The 17,917-nt window shown below is 38.8% G+C and overlaps 1 long non-coding RNA gene across 1 annotated transcript in view; it reads right to left on the bottom strand.

Moving 5' to 3' along the window:
* The window catches only part of LOC149142446 (uncharacterized), an 81,893-nt gene extending 63,977 nt beyond the window's left edge, over positions 1 to 17,916 (bottom strand). Inside the window, exon 1 of the long non-coding RNA XR_016264851.1 lies at positions 17,842 to 17,916. This is a non-coding gene — a long non-coding RNA (uncharacterized LOC149142446). The remainder of the gene's footprint in view (positions 1 to 17,841) is intronic.
* Between the last annotated feature and the right edge of the window lies 1 nt (position 17,917).

Genomic DNA, 17,917 nt, shown 5'->3' with positions numbered 1-17,917 from the left:
ACTCCTAAAGATAAGTATCTCATTTCTTTTTAGTTTTTGGTTTCATGTACTCATTTAGTTTTGATTATATTAAATACTAATCATCACTCTCCCTCTATTGTCTTGGTTAGGAAAACATTTGCTATATTCTCAAGGAGTATGGAAGAGGACCTCCCAAGACAAGGTTTGTCAAAGAACAAAGGTATGCTTTAAAACATTGATTTCTTTATAATAATATCTATTCATTTGACAATCTATTACTAACATTGTTGTGACTAGCCACATTGAATCATATTGATTCTTATCTTGGAGATTCATCACTTGATAAATCTACCCCACTCCTATTCTTAATTGATTTTATAGAACCCTAGACAGGTTCTCTGGAAAACCATAACCTAAGGTTATGATAATGTGAATGTTTGAAACCCTACACTACATAGGGATATTGAAAAATGATATTTGAAGTTTTATTGATGATGTCATGTTTGGGACTTTGATATGATCAAGAAAACCTAACTTGTTAGGGTTGAATGATAAAGTCCTAAACCTTTGAAATATTGGTAATGTTGGGTTTGCTATGTTTCTAAATTGAAACCCTAGCTCATTAGGGTTTGGTGGAATGTGTAAGAAAGACCCTTATAATGTCTTAGAAATTATTTCCTTGGTATGTGTGTGTTTGTCTGATCAAACTCTAGTCTAATCTGTTGTCTAATGCTTATTGATCTTTGTGAAGTTGGGTTTGACTAACACATGATATGAAATGCCTATGCATGGTGATGCAGTCCTAGATGTATGAGTTAATTTATTTCGCAGTGGTCATGAATCCTAGGGTTTGGATCTAAGCCCTAGTCAAAGTTTGTCTTTCTATGCTAATTTTCGGTATGTTCTATGCTTAGAGCAATTTATTTCAATTTTCACAGTTAGCTCAATATCTTTTCGAGATTAGCAATCACATCAGCATTAAAGTAAATTGCAGATAGAACATAAACATAAATCGCAGAAGACAAGCCAAGACAAGAGGACACAAGATGTGGCGCTAGCTAGGGACAAACCCCAATTTGGGGAAACCCTTGATCAATTCTTCTTATATGTTCTTCAATAGTTCAACAGAGAGAGATAGTACATATACATCAGAAGTCAACACTTTGACTTGACAAGATAAGACATCAGATATCTTCCCCATGAAGATAACACAATGCAGCAGATGATAGGCCTAGAGCAGCTCAACCAATTGCCCAGAATACTGAAGCTTTCCTTCTATAACACTCTTCCTCCTTTGCTGCTTCACTGATCATGTCAAGTCTACCCATCTGGAAACTTGTGTAAGCTAAAAGGACTGAAGCATTTCATAGTAGACCTGGACAATGAATAGAGCACAAACATTGTGAGCTACAGCGTTCTAAATCAACCCCACAGTCCATCTATTGACTGCAGCTTTCTTGCACATATTTACTCCAACGATACCCTGCCTTATAGTGTCTGAACGCAACACTTAAGGAGGCCTCCGACTATTGGCTATGGCCTGCAGCCTAGCCCAGCAGTTGATTGTAACCTTGTCCCTTCATATAGTGATCCAATCAGCCTTCAAGCAGCAAACTCATAGTTCCTCCTCATTGGATACTTTTGCCCGGCATATCATACCCAAACATGGCCCTGCTGTCACCTTCAGCAACGGCAGCTAGGTGACTGTGCAAGGCTTCTTTCTGGACAGCAACCAATTGTTAGTATTGCCTATGATCATCCTCTTAAAGTTGTGGATCATCCTCTAGCTGTGAAACAACAAGTAAGGGCTTCCTAGAATAGTCATCCTCAATTGTTGATTGAGGCCTTTAATGATAGCGTATTTAAGACACCTTATTACAACGAACAAGGGCTTCTTTGTCACCCTTCACTGCGTATTAAGGTCACCTCTTCTTGACAGCGTTTAAGGCTTCTAACTATGCCTTGAAACAGTGGTTAGGGAATCTCCCTTTAGCCCTACGTTTAGATTTCTTCCTGACTGTTTTAGGGCTTCATTATGACAGCGTAATTCATCTCCCTTTTTCCTGCAGCCAGATCTCCTCACTGTGCTTTCAGCGTATAGGACTCTTCTCCTAGAGTCTCCATTATGACAGTGTATTAGAACCTTTAAGGATTGCGAATTAGGAGCTCCATAGACACCAGATCAAGGTTCTTTTCTTGCTTCATTTGAGGGTCTCTTGAGACAGCAAATTAGGGTCCCTTCATGGCCTGCGGCTAGGGCATTTGGGACAGCATATGAGGGCTTTACCTTTAGCTGTGTGAAGGCCTATTTTACTGCAGCTAGGGCTCCCTCTAGGATTCCTTAGATTTGCGTTGAAGCTCCCTTAGACTAGAGAGCCTTTCCTTGGCTGCGTTGAGGGCTTACACTTCACTGCCCTTCTTGACTGCGGCTAGGGCACGTCCAAGACTTCTCCTTTAGGGTTGCGTAGAAGGCATCTCCTCTAGACCTCCCCTTCCACCAAAAACCCAAACAAGTGGAGAGTGAGATCACAAGAGATGAGTGTTAAATGACTTGAAGACCTCTCCTATTTATACTAAAACGTTGAGCACAAGTGGGGTTTATTTGGTTGTTGGCCGACCTTGACGAATTGTCCCATAACACTAATAAATTCATATCTCCATGAATACTTATCGAAATCAGATGATCTTTAGATCAATCCTACACCTCTCGATGAGAGGGATCCAAGAAAAATTTCAGCTGCCATTAATAAGATGATGCACATGGAGTTTGGCCCTAGTTTCCAATTTTAACATTCTAGGATGATAGTATTTGTGAAATTCTAGGGTTTTGGAGTTGAACCTTAGTAGAAGTAAAAATCTCTGAAGTATGATATGATGATTTGAGATTTGTGTAAGATTGTTGAAATCGAAGTTTTAGTTTGGATTGATGTTAGATTGAAAATCTAGGGTTTGCAACTAACCCTAGTAGAAGTTGGTCATGTTAATGACTAAGATGTGATTGGTCTTGATTGATTAATACTCTTGTACGAAATCTAGGATTTGCATGAAACCCTACTGGAGTCTAACATATGAATTCTGAAAGTTCTTAGATGCCGTATAGATCTATATTTGTTTGAATTGTTTCTAGGGTTTGCTACATGTTGTAGTAGGGTATGTCTCACCTTTGAAAGAAACATTGAAACCCTAGATGGAATGAAAGTTATGAAGTAGTCTAGGGTTTATGACAAAGTCCCTAGCAAGATGTTAAGTATATGTGTCTCTTGTTTAAGTTTGGGTATCTAATATATGTAAATTTGAAATGCTACTGTAATTATGATATGGCTAACTTCATGCTTCTATAGATTTGCTTGTACTTGCTATCTAAGTTGTGCAGGTACACAATCTTCCATATGGTGAAGATGTTCGTTAATGTGATAAGCATGATCGGGATGATAATAACTCTGATGAAATGGTTGGGAGCCACGAAAGATTCTCCGATGACGAAAGAAGAAATTGATCTCCCTGAGATTAAGAGGGGGTCTGGATAAAGAGATGCTCCTTGGTTGAGAGGGAGGCCATGGATCGATTTTGGTTGAAGAATGAATTTCAGAGGATATGTTGTTGCATGAGATGTAGGAAAGGAAAGTGTATGATTTAGGAATCTTCTATCAAAGACAATGTTGCACGAAGCGCCCCCCCACCTACCATGGTTCCAAGCCCCGAAGCGTGTCCCGTATGAAAGCACCTAGGAAGCTTGGCCGGAAGCGCGCTTCCGAATTTTTTGCCGCTTCCTGGAAATTCGGAAGCGTGGTACAGAAGCGCGGCTTCCGAAGCGCCAAAGCACGCTTCGTACGGCGCTTCGGGAATCGGAAGCATGGCGCTTCGGAGGAGGAAGCGTACGCTTCCCGTACGCTTCAAGAAAATCATTTAGTAAATCGGTTTTTTTTTTCAATTTTTTTTTAATTTTAGGTGAGTTTGCTTGTTGGGGGTGGGGTCCACCTTGGGTTAGGGTGACGAATGAAGGCAAAAAAAAATATAAATATAGCAGATGCTCCCTCATGGTAATGTTAAATTCTTAAAGTAAAAGTGACATTCTCCTTTATTTTTCATTTTCATCCTTTTACTTAAATTTTTAACATTACCATGAAATGACTCGGGATGTTTGAGAGTGGTTCCAGCCTCATTAGACTTCATATGGAGAAAATAGAACTTCATATCCTATTCAAAATTCAGCAGACTTAACAGTTTTCAGGAATTCAGGATCAATGGGATTGTGGCATTTCATTAGATTATATCAAGTATGAAGGTATGCGATTAGCATTTAATCAAGAGCACCAAGCCCTATATGTACCCTAGTGTTGGTGGTGTTAATTGTTGAACTCCTTTGTCACACGGCACGCCCTTAACAAAAAATTACCTTTCAATCAAGTCAAAATCATCGATCAAGCATGTTAAGCTTTTTCTACCATATTTTAAGTCTTGAATTAGGTCGTTTGATCAAAATTGGGCAATGTTGACTAATATCCCTAGACAATCAAGGTAGAGGCAAAGGCTAGACAAGAGGAGAAGAATCTAGATTCTAGATGGTTGATGCATCTAAATGGTTGATGCTCAAATAATTAATCATTAATGTACAATGGATGTTATATCTATCTTGATTTATGCAAAAATATGCATGTTTTCATGTCTTCTACAATTAATTTGCTATTTGGGATGTTTGTTTTGAGTATAAATGCAAAAAAATATAAATATATATATATAGCAGACGCTTCTGCGAATGCTTCACTTCCTAGATTTTTGGAAAATGACGCTTCCACGTCCCCGCTTCCAAAAAACGCTTCCGCTTCGCCCCCGCTTCGTGCAACATTGGTCAGAGATTCGATTGATAGTCCTACTATGAAAAGTTGAGAAGCAACATCAAGTTGCCTAAAAGACCCCGAAGGTTTGTATTTGATTATGTACATATGAAAGGATATTATTGATTGGGGTTGTGTTTGTACAAATGAATCTCTCGAATGTTTTGATAGCATGTTGGTTACCAATCAATTTGATTGGGAGAGATTGGTCATCCTTGACCTGTTGGATCAAGATGTGTTGAGGCTTTGTGAGTGACACATTGCCTGGGAGGACATCTATCCGGCACTTTGTGTTGATGTCTAGGTCCCGAAGTAGGGAGGGTAGCATGGGTCATAGAGCTCTGGCCATGGATATGCACCAAGGTCTCTGGGTTAACGGTTAGTAAGTAAGCTTGATGGTACCTAGCGAGGCTAAAAGCTTGAATCCATATTATTCCCACTTGGATAGATTGCCCTGGTCAAGAATCTAGTTTGTGGCATCGTGGTGCCTAAATTGTTGAAATACCAATGGATAGATTGCCCTGGTCAGGAATCTAGTCCATGGCATTGCAGTGCCTAATGTTCTTCATGGTTCATATAGTTGAGATCTTCCTTGTACTTGTATATGATGAATACCTCCCTAGTTAAGAGGGAGTGTTGGAAAATGTAACTAGGTTCGGTCTTCATTAAATGTATTTGAGCCATCTTGTAATGTACTTATCAAAAGAATAAAGAAAAGAATTTTATTATTATTATTGTGACTTATTAATGCCTGGGTTTCATGCTTGGGTCATCATGTTTTAGGTCAAAGTCCCCATTGAGGACTTCTAGGATTTATTCTGAGTCAATAGAGTCATTGTACTTAAAAAGAGACCCTTCTTGGGCTTTTGAATCATGTAAAAAGGTTTAGTATTGAGTCAAATATAATTTATGTATCCTCCACATCAAGTTGGCCTAGATGAAGTCGGCCTAAGGACATCAATTCGACCTCCCTTGAAGCCTATAAATAGAAGCAAGTCTAATTCATTTGGAGCATCTCATCTCAAGCAAGTTCGATATCTCTATGGAAGTTGGAGAAGTGCGAAGAGTGTCTAAGGAAGCCAAAGGAAGTGTGAAGTGTGTCTAAGGAAGCCAAAGGAAGTGCGAGTTAGGTGGAGTCTAAGGAGAAGAAGAAAAACGAAATTTTGGTGCCTCTCTCTCTTTCTTTCGTGCCCTAGTTTGGGGGATCGAAGCCTTCCAAGTTTTCCTGATGCCGGAAGCTCCTGCATAGTCAATGTTGTTGGAAGAAAGGTCGAAGATCTGGGAGGCTGACTTGGTGTGGAAGGAAGGTTTGGTCTTTGTCTAGGGTGAAGAGTCTCAAAGAATACTATTGAAAGGAAGAGAATTTTGAATGGGTTTTCCCCTCGAGGGGGGTTTTTCCCTGCCATAGTGCCTACATCTGGTGTCCATTGTTTTATGTGCTTTTGCTTTGAGATTGCTTGATGAACTAAAAGAAAGAAGATATAAAACTTAATAAGAAGTCTAGAACATCACAAGTAATTATCAAGTATAAGAAAATCATTCTGCCTTTCTGATTTTCTAACACAAGTATCGACTTAAAGTTCAATGAAGAACTAGGGCTTTGTTCTTCCAAAGGAGTCGCCATTAATGATATGACAATGTGTCATATGGGGAACAAAAAACACGTTTCACGTCCCCGACAACAGCACCAAAATGTTACCACTCAAACTAGCAAAGGACCTAAAGGGAAAATGCTAGACCAAGGGCAACAAATGGAGACTTAGCCCACTGTCACCTCAGCTAAGGCTCCCTTCTATTTACAGACTTTCACTGATGGGAGGAGACCTAGTATATTACGAAGTCACCGATGAAGGGTAGATCAATGAATGGATGTGAAGTGACCCAAATGATCCTTCTCTAGAAGAGGTTGAAAGATAAAGCTTGCTTGCTTTTTAAGCAAGGTACAATGACTTCTAAGAGAGGAATGAGAGGATTTGAAGGTTAGGTTTAGGGGATATGATTCGTGAAAGAGTTTCCCAATCCCTAAAATCTTTATTGAAATTAGTATCCCGAATGGTTTTGGAGGAATTTTGTTTTCAAAGGAACGAGACCATACGAGACCAAGTGGACCCATTCTAGGGTAGGAGGAAAGAATATGGCAACCAATGATGTTCTTGCCCTAGACAAGGTGGGGGAAAGGATCAAAGAAATAATTTTCATTTAAAGGTGTTGAATTGATCCTATGAGGCACTAACCTTGGGGATGTTAGGGAAAAGTTTGTTCTCAGAGCTAGGGCTTGTCTTTTCTCACAACTCCACCATCGGAATGGCCTCAAATTTGGAGGAGGTCTTGAGGAAACACCAGTGCAGCAAGGGCTAGGAGATCGAACATTTTGGAGGGCTAGTTCATCAGGAAAATGACGCCCTAGGTGACCCAACTTGGCTAGACCTAGGAAAAAGTGAAAGAAGTTGGTTTAAGGTGACCACCTTTTGGTAGATCAGTGCCCTGGTCTTGGGAGAATGGAGTCTATGATGAATATGAGTGAGGACCTTTGGCTCTTGGTCAAGGAGACCTCAAGACTACTTCCCTAGCCTTCTAGGTCAATTATCTCACGTTCTAGCGATCCAAATACTTAGATTTTTGGTCCACAACTACGCTGGTGTGTCCTCAAGAAGCCATATAAATTTCATGGGATTCCAACAATGGGATCTTGAGATATCACAAGCCCTAGCTCGAAGACCAATTCTTGCCCTTGGTTTCCCTTAATGTTAAAAAGCTCAATGGGATCCTTGCATTGCCTTTCACTGAAAATTCATTCCTTGATCCCTTTCCCCTCCCTAATTAGGTTAGGTATATCATTGGTTGCTAAATCCTATCCTCTTGACCTAACCTCGGAGCCACTAGGTGTCGTGTGGTCCCATGCACTATCAACGTTAATTCTTCAAAGATCACCTGGAACCCAAGCTTCCACAAGAATTCTAGGGCTTAGGGATCTCCTTTATAAGACACATTCAAAACCTAACCCTTGAAATTCTCCCTAAGACCTTCCTAAAGAGCCTTCCATCTTATCTTCCAAGAGAAGCAAGCCACAATCTTGAGCCTCTCTTGTGAATAGGCTTCTAGGATCACCCTTCATCCTATCCCTAATCTGTTTATCTTTGCGATCCTTATCACACCGAGTCTTCTTCCATCAGTGAAAGTCCTTAAATAGTAGGTAGCTTTAGCTGAGGTGATACAGGGCTATTGCTCCATTGTTTCCCTCGACCTAGCAATTGTCCCTTTAGAATTCCCTCCTAGGACCCTACTAGTTTGAGCAGTAACAAGGGTGATCACCAGTGTATGGGCCAATGTAGCTCGAATCAAGGTACACCTATGTCATTTCCACATGGTTAGGGTCTATCGAGTCTGTAGGCGATCTTGGCTTTGGTGCAATACTATATCCATGAGTATGTAGGTGACCTTGGCTATCTAAGGCAAGCTTATTGAAGATCATGGGAACACACTGGATGCACAGTCATGTCAGATGGTTGGACTGACCAGAAGGGTAGGACCCTTAACTTCTTGGTTAATTGTCCCAAGGGACAATGTTTATGATATTTGTTGATGCATCTACACACATTAAAGATGCACATTTATTATGTGAGTTTTTGGACATCTTCATTCAGGAAATAGGCCCAAGCAATGTTGTCCAAGTCATAACGGACAACACTACAAATTATGTTAAAGCTGGCAAGTTTCTTCTGGAGAGGTATCCTAACTTGTTTTGGACACCTTGTGCTGCTCATTGCATTGACTTGATGTTGGAAGCTATAGGTAAGATTCCTATTGTGAGGGATATTGTTGAATAATCCAGGAGCATAACAAAATTTATATATAATCATGCATATGTGCTTAGCTTGATGAGAAGATTCACCAACAACAAAGAGTTGGTGTGTCTTGCCATTACACGATTTGCCACTACTTTCATATCTCTTTAGTCTCTGTTGAATTCTATGTGGGATGTGAAGAGCATGTTTCTTTCACTGGATTTGCGTGCTTTATCTATTAGCCGCAAACCAGAGGGAGAGCTCAGAGGGCATATACATACTAGTTTCATATGATCAGAGCTTTTGGGCAGGAGTAGAGGAGGTGTGTGCCATTTTCGGACCTTTGGTAAGGGTTCTTCGGTTGGTTGATGGAGACAAGCCCGCAATGGGCTACTTGTATGACGCTATGGATAGGGCCAAAATAGCCATTCATGTTTATTATGAAGATAAGGGAGATGAGGGGTTAGAGAAACAATAGGTCATATGGAGAGTGATTGAACAATACCCTCCATCACCCCATTCATGCTACAGGTATCTACCTCAACCCCGCATTTGCTTACGCCTGTGGTTTTAGATTTGATGCCAGGGTGATGGATGGATTCTTCACTTGTGTTGAGAGGATGGTGACATCTGAGCAAGAACATGAATATATTTCTAAAGAAATGGAGGTATATAGGATGGGAGGTGGCACATTTGGTTTTACCATGGCTATTAAGAATAGGACGACCAAAATGCCAGGTAAGCTTCAGTTTGTTTCAAACTTTCAAGTTTAGAATTTCAATGTTTCTTTATGTTTTTCATTTTTCGTTTAACTTGTAAATGCTTGGTGGACAAGCTATGGTGGCAGAGTACCCCATCTCCAAAAGCTTGCCATTCAAATGCTTAGCCAAACATGTAGTTCCTCTGGGTGTGAGCGCAACTTGAGTGTATTTGAAAAAATGCACAGCAAAAAGCGCAAGAAGTAAAAAAAATTCAAATTAAATTTTTCGAATTCATCTGATTATTTTTAATATTTAAATTTTCTAAGTACTAAATTACAATCTATGACCCTAATATAGATTGGAGTCCCAACGCCTGAATGACATGGTCTACATCTACTACCATCTTTGATTGTGGGTGGAACAACTTCAGAAACCTCCTGATCTAGAAGCCATCTGATTGGACAATATTGATACCATTGTTGCATGGAGGGTCGAGACTGAGAAGCCGACCATGGACTCGATCTCGGATTGGTTAGATGTGGATCCACAGGAGATAGCAGTTGCAGGGGAGGGAGAGCCAGAGGTAGAGGAGGAGGAGCAGCATCAGGGTCAGGAGGCAGAGCTGGATGAGGATGAGGAGGAGGAGGTCACACCATCTAGGATGGGCAGCAGCAGCATAACACCAAAGCCATCTCTTTCATTGACTTCTAGAGGACGACTGACTCCATTTGTATTTCCTAGGGATGGGCCTTCTTCCTCTAGAGGAAAATGCAAAGCCATTCCCTATTCCCGTTGTTGACCACTACGTGTCAACGACCCATAACAGTACACCCCCTTTTTCGAAAAAGGGATAGCGCTCGATTGATGTGTTCGTGTCATTCAGCCATCATCATCAGCGTGACCAAAACGTAATAATGTAAGCCCATTCTGCATGTGTATAATGTAAATAATCTCAGTAGATCCGTGTCGTGTATGTAATTGCCTAGGTAAACCTACTTTTCTGGTGACGATCTACATTCCGGGAAGTTTTAGTCTCACCAATCCATTATCGGATGGTCGGTAGAGTTTTCCTTCAATCTTAACCCAAAGCCGGAATGTCTTTTGTCACTAGAATCTTAGGCGAGTCCTAGTGTTCTAGATTGAGTCTATGTAAAATTGATTTGGGAATAATCCTAACTATTTGGTTAGGTTATTTTATTACAAATTGCATGGTCTGCTGGATTATATTTGTATCGTAGATATAGGTAGTTTGTGAGGGTCTATCACAAATGGGTTTTCCCCCTTGAGATGTAAAAAATATGAAAATCATGATGTAAAGTGTCTTGAGGGTTGCAAAAATATTTTATCCCCTCATAGGTTAATTAATTAAATTTTCTTGCCAAAAATCAATTAAAATCCTAAGCTAGAAATTTAATTAATTCTCGGTCCTAGGTAAATTTAAATTCTCCAAAGGAAAAATTCATCGGTCCTTGAAAATTAAATTTTAAGAAGCCCAGAGACTAAGGTAAATTAATTATTTTGATAAATTTTAAGCTTTTGATCTCTGGGGTTAAGTCAAAGTCAAAATTTTGAGGAAATTAATTCAAAATTTTAATTTTTGAATTAATTAAAATACATTTAATTGAAAAAATCAAATTTCCTCATGAATTTAAAATTTCGACGGATGAGATTAAAAGAATTTTTTATCCTCATCAACAGTCAAGATTGCTTTGACGAGGATAATGCGAACTAGCTGTTGGAGGATATATTTTTAAATAGGAATTCATTTGTCAGTCGAATCATCCAACCTTTGAGTTGTGACCTAAGAGAAGAGGTCTCGTGTAATCTTCTTTTGAATAATAAAGAAAGGCTTTGGGGTTAGTCTTCTCCAGTGTTACTCTTCATGGAAACACTGTAAGATGTGTCGTTTTTCATGAGTAAATTTCTTTTTAACCATTGATAATAGCTTCTGAAGAGTGATTTCAGTACAAATATCTTGCTCAGTCGTTGGGGTTTAAGTGATAATCTAAATTTTGAATGTATAGTAGGTATCTCTATTTATCTGAATTTTATTATCATTTTCTCGCTCTATTTTGATGGTTGAATTGAGTTTTGCAGGAAGTCTTGATTTTAGATCATTGGGCCTTCGAGGAAGTTTTCAATTGCACTAGCCAACTCCCGAGCCGTGTTTTCTGAAGAGCCCAACTTAATTTGATCCCAAGCTTATCATAAGATTTTTAGTGGTGATGCATGAAGGGTTTCGACTCTCGAGCTAAGCACCTCCTTTAAAATTCAAAAAATTAAATTTTTTATGTGTGAAATTGATATTCTGGTTGTTGAGAGCCTTAGATTATCAGATCTGGGAATGGAGTTGGACTCACTCCCCAGATCTGATAGATCTGCCATTCATGTGCATAGATCTGTAAATTATTTTTGGTTTTCTAACTTGGGTTTTTCTAGGTTTTAGTTTTATCATTGTATATATCGTTTGGGTGTTTCTTGTTGTCTTGCAGCTGCAGATCTGAGGAAGAAACCCTTGTAGAGTCTAGATCTAGGCCCTGAAGGGTAAGATCTGGATCTCCGGGGTTTGTTTGCATAATTTTGCAAGGATAGATTTTGTAGTCTGAGGTTTTCAAAAGATTTCTTCTGGAAATAATTTAATTTTACAAGGGTTTCAAATAAATCTGAAGCAAAAGAATTTGACATTTTAATCAGGATTTCTGATGTTTTCTGGCTACCATTTGTCTGATTTTTTTCTGCTTCCTGGGTTTTTGGGTTTGCTACAAAATTCGAAAAAAATTTAACCCTCTCACTACCCATGCTTGTCTCCATTATCATTGTTTGGACGTGCATTTACCATCAAAACCCTTGCTGCTTACAAATCTGCGGCCCTCAAAACCCTCATCCGCTGCCCTCATCTGGCTCCCCATCACTCATTTGTCAGCGCCTCGCCATCCATTCTGCTCCTCAAACCTGCAGTTGTAGCTCTTCCATACACTACCCATCCGCATTCGAAACTGCATCCATTTCCTCGTTGTTGCCTAGTCCCTCTCTGCAGCAGTCTCTCATACCTGAGCTCCCTCCGTCCATCAAACCTCCATCTGCCGTCGTCTCATTTCTCATCGAACATCCCTATCTGTTGCTCTTCGACTGGTCACCTACGCAGTTGCTCCTCCATTGTTGTTTGTTCTAACCCCCGGCCTCTCTTCCATCCTTATTCGCTGCTTCATTCCCTCGTTGTCGCCATCCTGCAAATCGCATCCCTCATTGTTGCTCTAATCTCTCCTGCAACGCTGCCTCAACCCTGCCTTGCTCGAGCTTCATCGGCCCCTCCATCCAAGCTGCTCCTTTCCTCTGTCGTTGTCTAACCTGCATTCACGCACAGTGAAAAACATTCTTTTTTTATGTTTTATGTATTTGTTATGGTTAGGCATTCATTTTTTTTATGCATGCGATTTTTTTTATTAAGTTTCTTTTGTTTATATTCTTTCATGATTAGGTTTATAGGTTTCCTTTAGAATTCGATTTCATTTGACTTTTTTTGTTTAATTTGTTTTGGTTTCATTTGTTTTATTTTTATGTATGCATTAGTTTAGTTAGTTTGAAATTTTATTGTTTATGTTATTTAGGTTAGGATTAATTATTTCAAATTCATTTTATTTTAATTTTTCGATTTGTTGTTTTATTTTGATTTCATTTTTTTGATTTTTTTATTTTTGTTTTGATTTCACATTTCTTTTTATTTATGATTTTTTGATTCCGATTTTTTATTTCCCTTTTATTTTCGATTTGATTTTTGAATTTGATTTTATTGATTTTCTAAAAAATTTAAAATCTAAGAAATTTAAAAATCCAAAACCTTAAAAAATTCTAAAGAATAAAAAAAATCTAAAACATTTAAAAAAAAATCTAAAAAAAATCTATTCTAAAGACTTAGGAATTAAAATAAAAAGGGATTTGCGCTCTCACATTTAATATTTTAATGTGGCCTATGGCCCATTAAAATTTTAATTTTTAACCCTTTGATTAATTTTCCGGTCGCATTAAAAGATTTTGATTTCTTCATTCAATTAATTGGCTAAGGAATAATTAAAATTCTAATTTAAAATTCCTTGGTGTTATTTGGTGATTAAATGGAATTTTCATGATTTTTCTATGGTCAAGGTGCGATAAATGTTTTAAATCATATTGGAGAAAGTTAATTGTTCTAGATTTGAATTCCTAACGAAAATCATTTTTCTGGAATCTCTTGCATAATACAGTTTTGGGCGTTTCTATTGATCATTCCTTATTGTCACTAGTCATCGCATATTGGAAAATTGTTCTAGATAACTTGTTTCATTTAGTCGATGGTTAATTCAAATATTAAAGGCACTGGTCTGTAGTCATTTATATCTTGTGATTGTGTCTTATTTTGATTTATCTATCTTAATTGACCTAGACTTGCTTTAAATTTATCGAGTTGTTCATCCTTAAAATCTCCTAGAGCCCGTGTTCCACAAGCTACCCTCATCCATTCACCTTACGGACTACCCCCCTTGACTTGTCTAGGAGAGAGTCTAAACGGAGTGAGTAAAGATTAGGGTGACAGCCCTTACTCTGAGCGTTGTCATGCTGCCTAGACACTTTGTGCTACAACACCCGTAAAAGGGAAAGAGGATCTCAGTGACCGATTAGTTTATGACATGTAGACGACTCATGATATACATTTACTATATTTGTTGTTGATATTTTGACTCTTGAGAGTTGAGACTCAAACAAGATTCAAGATTCAGGAGTTGATTCACTATTTTGACATGTGATGTAGCACTAGACTTCATATACATATTATATATTAGCTTTCTTTACATGTTTATGTGGAAATCAATTTATTTGATGTTGTGGATACTCTAGATGCTAAAAAAAATAAAAAAATAAAGAATATTGTGTGTTTTTTTAATTTCGCTGACTTTTTCAAATAACTCCTAACTTTAAGGAGTTTTTCAACTTTTGGACCCTTGCCGATTTAATCCCAACTTCAACTTTTTCCACATTGATATATATATATATATATATAATATATATATAGAGAGAGAGAGAGAGAGAGAGAGAGAGTGCCCTTCATTCCAAGCTTTGTGTACTTGTCGGTCTAATTTTAGCTTATATTTTCATTGAAAATGAGTGCTTTCACAAGCCATTTAGTATGCTCATTTATCATAAACAGTGAACTGATTTTGTTGACTAATTTGACAAGCATGTAATGTAAAATTTCCACGACTGCAATAAACTGGAATTTAATCTTCTACCTACTAGAGATTATTTGTCTTTTGTAATTACTTTATGACAAATAACGATCAAATCACTATTGCAACCTTCACAAATAAAAACATTGTGGAATATAAAATATGGCACTCAGAAAATATGCACGCACATAAAAACATGACACTGTTATTTTTGGACAAATGTCCCTGGAAAAACCCTAAAGGGAAAACTAGTGCAACAGATGAGGGTTTTACTATTATTCAGCGATTTAGGAGAAATTACAATTGGTTGACCTTCATTTGGAAAACCTCCGGCAAATACTGAGCTCCACTAGAAAAATAATCTAGAGACTAATGGTCCCCCTCCGCTACTCGATCTGGCCCTCTCCAAGCAACTTGCACTTCTCTAGGCTACTCATACTACCTCTAGGAAATGCGCACTGTTGCTCCCAGAAATTCGTGCAACCACTGGGAACCCTTCCAGGAAGTTGCCTTACCTTCTGGACTACTCTAGGCATACTCGCTCTACCTCCAGATGATAGATCTGACCTATGCCTCACTGAACAAGCTCCTCTGCGACTCGCATTGTCAATTGGCTATTCGCACTGGCTGAATACAACCTCCTCTATAGATAATTTGACCTGCTCTTCCTATCTCTCGGACACTGGAAAACACTGAGGAAATCTCCTCCAAAATCTTGCTCCCAAATCTTTGCTAAACCCTGATACTGATGCTTCCCTAGCTTCAATTGCGCCCTTGCTGAATACTGCAACTAGATAAGTCAAACTGCCTGACTCATGATTGTTTTATGTGTCCTCTGAACCCTTTGACCTGCTCTTATAATCTCTTGTTGGAGTCTCAACAGCCACGATCACATCTCAACTGATGACTAAGATCATCTTGACTTCGTCAATTAACTTTCCCAGAAGTCTCTAGAGCAAAATTTAACTCCCTCAATTAATTCACTTTAATTAACTAGTTTTCCTAAGTTAGACTTAGGAAATATTTAACTATTGGCTAATTAATTTAATTGAGGTCTCTCCAAGTCTTTTCTTGCAAAACATTTTCTGGGTTTTGGAGATTTAATATTCCTTAGCCTCTTAGACACCATAGAGACTCGAGCACATATCCATTGCTACCCTAAACAAAAACTAACATATATATGATAAAAGGGAAGATTATTGGCTATAACAAATTTGTTGTTTACGAGTTATCTTCATAATTGTTATAGGATGGAAACATAATTCCCTTGAGGTGCATTTGTTCAGTGTCCATTTCCTTTGTCATGTCCCTTCTCAAATGAATTAGTCACGGGATGCAGCAACACAATTTTGGCAGCAATTTTGGTTTAGGAGGAGAACCCCACACGCAGAAACTTAGGAACTATAGGCAGTTCGAATTATTTTTGGCAGCTAGTGGAATGTGGGGGCCACCACATGCATAATTCGAATTTGCCCAAGGAGGACATTGGAGGGAATTCGAGTTAGTGGAAGGAGGGGCCCACAAGAAGCTAAGGGAGACCAAGGTGATAAAAGAGGATGGAGCTCTCATTTTCCAGCATTCTGAATATTTCACAAACAAACTCACTCTTGTACGCTCTATTGTTTAGTGAGTCTACCAGCTGTTTAGCCATGAGTCTTCTGCAGGGAAGATTCAACCTCTACTTCAGGGGACTATCTGTGTCTGCCCTAGGGAGGTCGTTCCACAGAGATTGCTGTAGTTTCTAGCAGTGATCCACAGCTCAGCCAGCCACGGAAAGGAAGCGACTATGTGTTTTCTGGGCAACAGAAATACGCAGAGGTTGATTCAGCCAACCAAGGAGCCACTAACTTGTTGGGAGTTTTCGAGAGAAAGGAATATGGAGGACTGAGGGTATTTTATCAGTGTTTGCGGCCAGCTAGCCAGCACACGCAACAGTGTGCATTTCTAGGCAGAGAGACTGCGCAGTGGCCTCCAGCAGCAAATTTGTGGGGCTTGATTGAGCAGCCATCAGGGCCAAAGATCATCCGGCAAGCAAGGGATCAGATAGTACAGGGGCAAGCAGCATTTTAGGAGTGTTCCCAGGTGGATTTGCAAGCTGTTTCCTGCAAATCGAATTTGGCAGCAGTAGCTGGAGAGCAGCTCCCAAAGGGCCGAAAATCCAAAAAGTCAAAATCAGATAAATTCCCTTGAGTTTTGCTGGGTTTTGTCTAAGGAGTCTAAGGCTAAAAGGGGAGAATCTTCTAGGTAGTTTTTGGGCACTTTCCAGCAGGCTGAAGTCAGCAGATCAACAGTTTACTGGGACAGCGCAGAGCATAGCTGAGCAGCCATCTTTCCAGCTATTCTACCGCCTAGGAGGCTAGGTTTGTCCAGCGTGTCCTTGATACAAGCCTAGGTGCACTACTCCATTTATATATTGTACTCATGCTCTCATATTTCATAATATATGGCTCATCAGTTCCAATATTACAGTGTCTCATGGGTGTTTGCTAAATGTTTTTAATTTTCTACTGTTGCACTGTTTGTTTAATTGGATTATCACTTAATTTCCTGTTTAGGAACATTACATTCTTGTGCTGCCTTATATACTTGGTTGAACATAATGGAAATGTATACTGCTGTGATTTATATTTCAGATTGAGCCCTAAGACTGAAAGTTCCTAGCAAATAGATACATGAAATCTAATGGTTAAACTTTTAAAGTGAAATTCTTAATTTGTACTGAACACAGTTTCCAAAATCTCCACATAAGGTGCCCTCAAACACATGCTAAACTATAAAGAACATGAAGGAATATGATAGTGTGCACTGTGCATATGCTTCTTCCAAGGTTCACTTTCATGATATTTTCTATTTGATATAAAGAATTCAGGATTATGGGTAAAAATTCAAGACAGGAGGATAAATTGTGGAAGGAACTAAAATGTAATTGATAATGAGAAAAGACAAGCACTTACAAGATGAAGGAAACATGGTCTTATCCAAGAGCTCAGTCATATATATTCTTAGAAGAGGTTTGGTGCCAGGCGATATAATCTTGTGTGACTGACTTTTGCAATGGAATAAAAGCATATTAAGTTATAACAAAATCTGATACCAACTGATATATGATGAAGACATAATATTTTGGAAGGTAACCGATTTACATGTTCCAAAAATAATAATACCCATGTTTCCTTCAAATATTTACTTCATGTTTTTACTGGTTCAATTTAGACACTAGCTCCTACCAATTGGTGGTCCAGTCAAGTTCTCGGATAAACATTGGCCATGGAAACAAAGCAATTTTGTCAAAGAAACCATAAAAGGAGTTTATTTCTACAATGCTACGAAGAATTGTACCAGATTTCTATAGCATTACCTTGACTTGCTGATATCTTTCAAGCATACGTCGATATTGATGGCGTGCATCTGGAGAGTCAATCATGTGCACTACC

The sequence above is a fragment of the Pinus tabuliformis genome, chromosome X (genome assembly GCF_031772625.1).
Source record: "Pinus tabuliformis cultivar Carrire ecotype Pingquan chromosome X, CPIR1, whole genome shotgun sequence".
NCBI lineage: Eukaryota > Viridiplantae > Streptophyta > Pinopsida > Pinales > Pinaceae > Pinus > Pinus tabuliformis.
Note: the sequence above shows the minus strand (reverse complement) of the source record. Positions and strands in the feature narration are given on the sequence as shown.